This window comes from Hylobates moloch, unplaced genomic scaffold (genome assembly GCF_009828535.3).
Source record: "Hylobates moloch isolate HMO894 unplaced genomic scaffold, HMol_V3 SCAFFOLD_1967, whole genome shotgun sequence".
NCBI lineage: Eukaryota > Metazoa > Chordata > Mammalia > Primates > Hylobatidae > Hylobates > Hylobates moloch.
In genome coordinates, this window is record NW_026654242.1 from 292 (window position 1) to 9,437 (window position 9,146).

At 41.7% G+C, this 9,146-nt stretch overlaps 1 pseudogene; it reads left to right on the forward strand.

Moving 5' to 3' along the window:
- Positions 1-333: 333 nt before the first annotated feature.
- On the forward strand, positions 334-963 carry LOC116464857 (protein lin-28 homolog A-like; annotated as a pseudogene).
- Positions 964-9,146: the final 8,183 nt, after the last annotated feature.

Genomic DNA, 9,146 nt, shown 5'->3' on the forward strand with positions numbered 1-9,146 from the left:
CAAACAACTCTATAGGAAAAAAACCAATAATCCGACTTGAAAATGGGCAAAAGATCTGAATAGACATGTCTTAAAAGAAGACATACAAATGTCAAACAGGCATATGACAAGATGTTTAACATTACTGATCATCAGATAAATGCAAGTCAAAACTACAATGAGATATCATCTCACCCCAGTTAAAATGGCTTCTAGCCGGTGGGCCCTCCCACCGCTATTGTGCGGGGGAAGATGTAGCAGCTTCTTCTCCGAACTTCCCCTTTGCCTTCGGACTTCTCCGGGGCCAGCAGCTGCCCGACCAGGGGCCTGGGGCCACGGGCTCAGCCGACGACCATGGGCTCCGTGTCCAACCAGCAGTTTGCAGGTGGCTGTGCCAAGGCGGCAGAAGAGGCGCCCGAGGAGGCGCTGGAGGACGCGGCCCGGGCAGCAGAAGAGCCTCAGCTGCTGCACAGTGTGGGCATCTGTAAGTAGTTCAACGTGCGAATGGGGTTCGGCTTCCTATCCATGACCGCCCGGGCCGGGGTCGCGCTCGACCCCCCAGTGGACGTCTTTGTGCACCAGAGTAAGCTGCACATGGAGGGGTTCCGGAGCTTGAAGGAGGGTGAGGCAGTGGAGTTCATGTTTAAGAAGTCAGCCAAGGGTCTGGTATCCATCCGTGTCACCGGACCTGGTGGAGTATTCTGTATTGAGAGTGAGAGGCGGCCAAAAGGGAAGAACATGCAGAAGCACAGATCAAAAGGAGACAGGTGCTACAACTGTGGAGGTCTAGACCATCATGCCAAGGAATGCAAGCTGCCACCCCAGCCCAAGAAGTGCCACTTCTGCCAGAGCATCAGCCATATGGTAGCCTCATGTCCGCTGAAGGCCCAGCAGGGCCCTAGTGCACAGGGAAAGCCAACCTACTTTCAGGAGGAAGAAGAAGAAATCCACAGCCCTGCCCTGCTCCCGGAGGCGCAGAATTGAGCCACGATGGGTGGGGGCTATTCTTTTGCTATCAGGAAGTTTCGAGGAGCAGGCAGAGTGGAGAAAGTGGGAATAGGATGCATCGGGGCTAGCTGGCACTGCCATGTATCTCAGGCTTGGGTTCACACCATCACCCTTTCTTCCCTGTAGGTGGGGGGAAAGGGTGAGTCAAAGGAACTCCAACCATGCTCTGTCCAAATGCAAGTGAGGGTTCTGGGGGCAACCAGGATGGGGGAATCACCCTACAATCTGCATACTTTGAGTCTCCATCCCCAGAATTTCCAGCTTTTGAAAGTGGCGTGGATAGGGAAGTTGTTTTCCTTTTAAAGAAGGATATATAATAATTCCCATGCCAGAGTGAAATGATCAGGTATAAGACCAGATTCATGGAGCCAAGCCACTACATTCTGTGGAAGGGAATCTCTCAGGAGTAAGCAGCGTTTTTTTTCACATCTTGTATCCTCATACCCACTTTTGGGATAGGGAGCTGGCAACTGTCCCAAGCAATGGGTAATGATGATGGCAAAAAGGGTGTTTGGGGGAACAGCTGCAGACCTGCTGCTCTATGCTCACCCCCACCCCATTCTGGACCAATGTGATTTTATTTATTTGCTCCCTTGGATACTGCACCTTGGGTCCCACTTTCTCCAGGGTGCCAACTGCACTAGCTGTGTGCGAATGACGTATCTTGTGCATTTTAACTTTTTTTCCTTAATGTAAATATTCTGGTTCTGTATTTTTGCATATTTTAATCTAAGGCCCACATTTCCTGCACTGTGTTCTCAGGTACATGAGCAATCTCAGGGACAGCCAGCAGCAGCTCCAGGTCTGCGCAGCAGGAATACTTTTTGTTGTTTTTGCCACTGTGGAGAGCAACTATTTGGAGTGCATAGCCTATTGAACTACCTCATTTTTGCCAATAGGAGCTGGCTTTTCTGCCATAGTGTCCTCTTGAAACCCCCTCTGCCTTGAAAATGTTTTATGGGAGACTAGGTTTTAACTGGGTTGCCCCATGACTTGATTGCCTTCTACTGGAAGATTGGGAATTAGTCTAAACAGGAAATGGTGGTACACAGAGGCTAGGAGAGGCTGGGCCAGGTGAAAAGCCCAGCGAGCAAGCCAAGATTAGATGACAGTTGTCTAATCCTAGGGCACAGGACGTGCTTTACATCTCCAGATCCATTGTTCACCAGATTAGGTTAGGCCTACCATGTACCACAGGGTGTGTGTGTGTTTGTAAAACTAGAGTTGCTAAGGATAAGTTTAAAGACCAATATCCCTGTACTTAATCCTGTGCTGTCGAGGGATGGATGTATGAAGTAAGGTAAGATCCTTAACCTTTCAAAATTCTCGGGTTCCAGGGAGACACATAAGCGAGGGCTTTGTGGTGCCTGGGGCCTGTGTCCTGCCCTGCTGCAGTAGTGATTAATAGTGTCATGGTAGCTAAAGGAGAAAAAGGGGGTTTCGTTTACATGCTGTGAGATCACTGCAAACCTACCTCACTGTGTTGAAATGGGACAAATGCAATGGAACGCATTGGGTGGTATGTGTCTGATCCTGGGTTCTTGTCTCCCCTAAATGCTGCCCCCCCAAGTTACTGTATTTGTCTGGGCTTTGTAGGACTTCACTAAGTTGATTGCTAGGTGGCCTAGTTTGTGTAAATATAATGTATTGGTCTTTCTCCATGTTCTTTGGGGGTTTTGTTTACAAACTTCTTTTTGTATTGAGAGAAAAATAGCCAAAGCATCTTTGACAGAAGGTTCTGCACCAGGCAAAAAGATCTGAAACATTAGTTTGGGGGGCCCTCTTCTTAAAGTGGGGATCTTGAACCATCCTTTCTTTTGTATTCCCCTTCCCTTACTACCTATTAGACCAGATCTTCTGTCCTAAAAACTTGTCTTCTACCCTGCCGTCTTTTCTGTTCACCCCCAAAAGAAAACTTACACACCCACACACATACACATTTAATGCTTGGAGTGTCTCCACAACTCTTAAACAATGTATGCAAAAATCCTGAAGCTAGGAAAACCCTCCATCCCTTGTTTCCAACCTCCTAAGTCAAGACCATTACCATTTCTTTCTTCTTTTTTTTTTTTTTTTGAGATGGAGTCTTGCTGTGTCGCCCAGGCTGGAGTGCAGTGGCATGATTGGCTCACTGTAGCCTCTGCCTCTTGGGTTCTGGTGATTCTCCTGCCTCGTCCTCCTGAGTAGCTGGGATTTCAGGCACCCGCCACGCCCAGCAAATTTTTGTATTTTTAGTGGAGACGGGGTTTCACCGTGTTGTCCAGGCTGGTCTGGAACTCCTGACCTCAGGTGATCTGCCCACCTTGGCTTCCCAAAGTGCTGGGATTACAGGCATGAGCCACCATGCTAGGCCAACCATTTCTTGATGTATTCATGCCAAACACTTAAGACACTGCTGTAGCCTGGGCCCGGTGGCTCACGCCTGTAATCCCAGCACTTTGGAAGGCTGAGGCAGGTGGATCACAAGGTCAGGAGTTCAAAACCATCCTAGCCAACATGGTGAAACCCCGTCTCTACTAAAATACAAAAAAATTGGCCGGGTGTGGTGGCACATACCTGTAGTCCTGGCTATTCAGGAGGCTGAGGCAGGGGAGTTGCTTGGGCCAAGGAGTCAGAGGTTGCAGTGAGCTGAGATCGCACCACTGTACTCCAGCCTGGTTACAGAGCGGGACTCTGTCTCAAAAAAAAAAAAAAAAAAAAAAAAAAACCACACTACTGTATTTTGGATGGATCAAACCTACTTAATTTTAATTTCTAATCCTAAAGTAAAGAGATGCAATTGGGGGCCTTCCATGTAGAAAGTGGGGTCAGGAGGCCAAGAAAGGGAATATGAATGTATATCCAAGTCACTCAGGAACTTTTATGCAGGTGCTAGAAACTTATGTCAAAGTGGCCACAAGATTGTTTAATAGGAGACGAACGAATGTAACTCCACGTTTACTGCTAGAAACCAAAGCTTTGTGTAAAATCTTGAATTTATGGGGAGGGAGGGTAGGAAAGCCTGTACCTGTGTGTTTTTTTCCTGATCCTTTTCCCTCATTCCTGAACTGCAGGAGACTGAGCCCCTTTGGGCTTTGGTGACCCCATCACTGGGGTGTGTTTATTTGATGGTAGATTTTGCTGTACTGGGTACTTCCTTTCCCATTTTCTAATCATTTTTTAACACATGCTGACTCTTCCTTTCTCCTTTCCCTGGGAAAATACAATGGATAAATAAAGACTTATTGGTACTCAAAAAAAAAATGGCTTCTATCCAAAAGACAGGCAATAATAAATGCTAACAAGGATATGGAGAAAATGAAACTTTTGTACAGTGTTAATAGGAATGCAAATTAGTACAGCCACTATGGAAAACAGGGCAGAGGTTCCTCAAAAAACTAAAAATAGAATTAACATATGATCCAGCAATCTCACTGCTAGGTATATACCCAAAAGAAAGGAAATTAGTGTGTCAAAGAGATATCTGCAGGCCCATCTTTGTCGTAGCACTGTTCACAATAGTGAAGATCTGGAAGCAAGCTAAGTGTCCATCAACAGATGAATGGAAAAAGAAAATGTGTTACTTATGCATAATGGAGTACTATTCAGCCATAAAAAAGAATGAGATCCTGTCATTTGCAAAAACTTGGATGGAACTGGAGATCATTAAGTTCCGCAAAATAAGCCAGGAACAGAAAGACAAACTTCACATGTTCTCAATTATTTGTGGGAGCTAAAAATTAAAACAATTGAACTCTGCAGATCAACAGTAGGATGATGGTTCACAGAGGTTGGGAAGGATAGAGGGGGTTGGGGAAAGTGGGGATGGTTAACGGGTACAAAAATATAGTTAGAGAGAATGAATAAGATCTAGTATTTGATAGCACAATAGGGTAATACAGTCAAGAATAATTTATTGAACATTTTAAAATAACTATAAGAGTGTAATTGGATTGTACAAATAAAGGATCGATGTTTGAGATGACAGATATCCCGTTTATCCTGATGTCATTATTATGTATGATATGCCTGTTATCAAAATATCTCATTTACCTCATAAATATATATACCTGCTAAGCTCCCATAAAAATTTAAATTTTTTTTACATTAAAAAAATCAACTGCATTTCTGAAATGAGTAAAAATCATCTAGGAGAAGAATTTACAAAGATATAATTTCTAATATACTGTACAATTCCTAGATAAACTGACAAAATGATACCCTAAACCTTTATAGAGCAAATAAGCTTCATCAAAAGATTAGGGCTAAAGACTGAAAAAAAAAAAAAATAGAGAGTAGAATCCATTTTGGACAGTCTCGATGTTGCAAAAAATGTCAATTCTTAAGTTGATCTAGCAATTAAATGTGATCCAAACCAGAATTCCAACAGGGTTTTTGTAAAACTTATAAAGACCTTATAAAATGTATATAAACAAAAACAGGGCAAAAGTAGTCAAGACAAGCCTGATGAAAAAAATCAAGGTGGGGCAATTAGCAATTTATAAAGATATAATAAAACCGTCTGGCATGGTGGCTCATGCCTGTAATCCCAGCACTTTGGGAGGCCAAGGTGGGCAGATCATGAGGTCAGGAGATCGAGACCATCCTGGCTAACACGGTAAAACCCTGTCTTTACTAAAAATACAAAAAGTTAGCCTGGCGTGGTGGCAGACACCTGTAGTCCCAGCTACTCAGGAGGCTGAGGCAGGAGAATGGTGTAAACCCAGGAGGCGGAGCTTGCAGTGAGCTGAGATTGCGCCACTGCACTCCAGCCTGGGCGACGAGCGAGACTCCATCTCAAAAAAGAAAAGAAAAAGAAAAAGAAAAGAAAAGATACAATAAAATTATAGTAATGTAGACAAACCAATTGAACTAACTGGAAATTGGCAGAAAGAAACTCAAGTATATTTATTTGATAACGTGATTTGTGAAAGATCTAGCATTGCCAATTTTTGAGAAAAGAAGGGAATGTTCAATAAATAGAAGAATATAAAATCAGATCACTTCCTCACACCATATATAATAAATTCCCAGTGGATTAAATCTTATCATTAAAAGCAGAACTACAAAAACTTTCAGAAGACCATTTAGAAGAATGATGTTATGGCCTCAACCTAGAAAAGATTTGCTAAACAAGAAATGAAAAAAAAAGCATAAATACAAAAAATCAACTCAAGATGGATTAAAGACTTAAATGTAAAACCCAAAACTATAAAAACCCTGGAAGAGAACCTAGGCAATACCATCCTGGACATAGGTCCTAGCAAAGACTTTATGACAAAGACACCAAAAGCAATTGCAACGAAAGCAAACATTGACAAATGGGATCTAGTTAAACTTAAGAGCTTCTGCACGTCTGCCCAGCAAAAGAAACTGTCAAGAGAGTAAACAGACAACCTACAGAATGGGAGAAAATGTTTGCATCTGACTAGGGTCTAATATCCAGCATCAATAAGGAACTTAAACAAATTTACAAGATAAAAACAACCCCATTAAAAAGTGAGCAAAGGACATGAACAGACAATTCTCAAAAGAAGACATACATGTGGCCAACAAGCATACGGGAAAAAAAAGCTCAATATCACTGATCATTAGAGAAATGCAAATCAGAACCACAATGAGATACCATCTCACACCAGTCAGAATGGCTACTATAAAAAAATAAAAAAATAACAGATGCTGGCAAGGTTGTGGAGCAAAGAGAACACTTATACGCTGTTGACAGGAATGTAAATTAGTTCAACCATTGTGGAAAGCAGTATGGCCACTGCTCAAACGGCTAAAAGCAGAACTACCATTTGACCCAGCAACCCCATTACTGCATATATACCCAGAGGAATATAAATCATTCTACAGTAAAGATACACGTGAATATTCATTGCAGTACTATTCACAATAGCAAAGACATCAAATCAACCTAAATGCCCATCAATGACAGATTGGATAAAGAAAATATGGTACATATACCCACGGAATACTATGCAGCGATAAAAAAGAATGAGATCATTTCTTTTGCAAGAACATGAATGGAGCTAGAGGCTATTATACTTAGCAAACTATTAAAAACATAGGAACAGAAAACCAAATATTGTATGTTCTCACTTATAAGTGGGAGATAAATGACAAGAACATAAGAACACTAAGAAAGAAACAACGGACACTGGAGTCTACTTGAGAGGGGAGGGTGGGAGGAGGGAGAGGAGAGAAAAGGGAACTACTGGGTACTGGGCATAATACCTGGGTGATGATGTGTGTTTACCTATGTAGCAAACCTTCACATGTACCCCCAAACCTAAAATAAAGGTTTTAAAAAAGCATCAATGAGAGAAATTAATAAACTTGACCATTTTAAGAACCTCTCCAAGTCATAAAAACAAGTCATAAGCTGAGAGATGTTCGCACAAATGATTAGTCTGCAAAACGTGTAAACAAGCCTTTTAAAAATCAGTGAAAAGGCCAGGTGCGGTGGCTCACACCTGTAATTCCAGCACCTTGGGAGGCTGAGGCAGGCAGATCACCTGAGGTCAGGAGCTCGAGACCAGCCTGGCCAACATGGTAAAACCCCATCTCTACTGAAAATGCAAAAATTAGCCAGGCATGGTGGCAGGCACCTGTAGTCCCAGCTACTCGGGAGGCTGAGGCAGGAGAATCATTTGAACTTGGGAGGCAGATGTTGCAGTGAACCAAGATTGTGCCATCGCACTCCAGCCTGGGGGACAAGAGTGAGACTTTGTCTCAAAAAAACAAAAAAATTTTAAAAAAAGATGAAAAAAAAGATGTCAACACACTTGAAAAAAATGAGGAAAAAAACTTGGGGCACATTTCACTGATGAGGAATTATGAATGGCTCATAAACATATAAAATATGGTCAATATACTTAGAAATATAAAAAATATAAAGTAATATCACAATGAGGTGATATTTTACAATTTTATAGATTGGCATAAATTAAAAATTTACAATAAAAATGTTCAAGATGTGAAACACTACTAGTGGGTATATGAATTGGTACTTTTACTCAGGGAAACAATTATTAAGATAATAATACAATCTACCTCAACATGGTACCAGAGAAATGCGCATATTCTTCAGTAAATAACACAGTGCCAGCCAGGCGTGGTGGCTCACACCTGTAATCTCAGCACTTTGGGAGGCCGAGGCGGGTGGATCACTCAAGGTCAGGCGTTCGAGACCAGCCAGGCCAACATGGCAATACCCTGTCTCTACTAAAAATACAAAAAAATCAGCAGAGCATGGTGGTGTGCACCTGTAATCCTAGCTACTTCAGAGGCTGAGGCAGGAGAATCACTTGAACTCGAGAAGTGGAGGTTTCAGTGAGCCAAGATCATGCCATTGCACTCCACCTGGGTGCCACAGTGAAACTCTGTCTCATAATCCCAGCTACTCGGGAGGCTGAGGCAGGAGAATCACTTGAACCTGGGAGGTAGACGTTGCAGTGAGCCGAGATCACACCATTGCACTCCAGCCTGGGCAACAAGAGCAAAACTCCATCTCAAAAAAAGTAAATAAATAAAATAAAATAAAAATAAGTAGCCCAGTGCCATATACACACTGCAACTTGAAAAATAGAGGCAGCAAATTCCCAGCAGGCAGCAAACTACATGCAATTAAATATGTACCAGCTGAAGGTATAAATACACATCTTCATATATACACATATACATATCTATACGTATATGTGTATATATACACATATACATATGTATACGTATATGTGTATATATATACATATATTAGGTAATTATTTTTGGAATGTTGCAGGGTTTTGTATAAACAGTAAGTTCTTCAAAGATACATGCAATTCTGCAAATATACAAAACCCAATTCATGAAGCAGAATCAAAATATAAAGGAAAAAATAAAGAGGAAACAGGAATTTCCAAAGATGCTCAAGCTCTAATTCAGTTTAAAATTTAAAACCAAAAGCCAAGAAAACCATCTGTGATTTATTTTTATTCAGCTCTACGTTTACAAGCAGGGTACAAAATACTGGTTCAGCTAATTACAATGTAGCATTTCAACTATGCAGAAGTAACTCCTATTTCATCCTCTTCATCTTTAAAAGCCATTAAATAAAGAAGTTACATTCTAGCATCATTAAATTTCCTTTCTCAAGTTGACAAATAAATAGAAAATGTCTATTCTAATTTTTTAAAGCA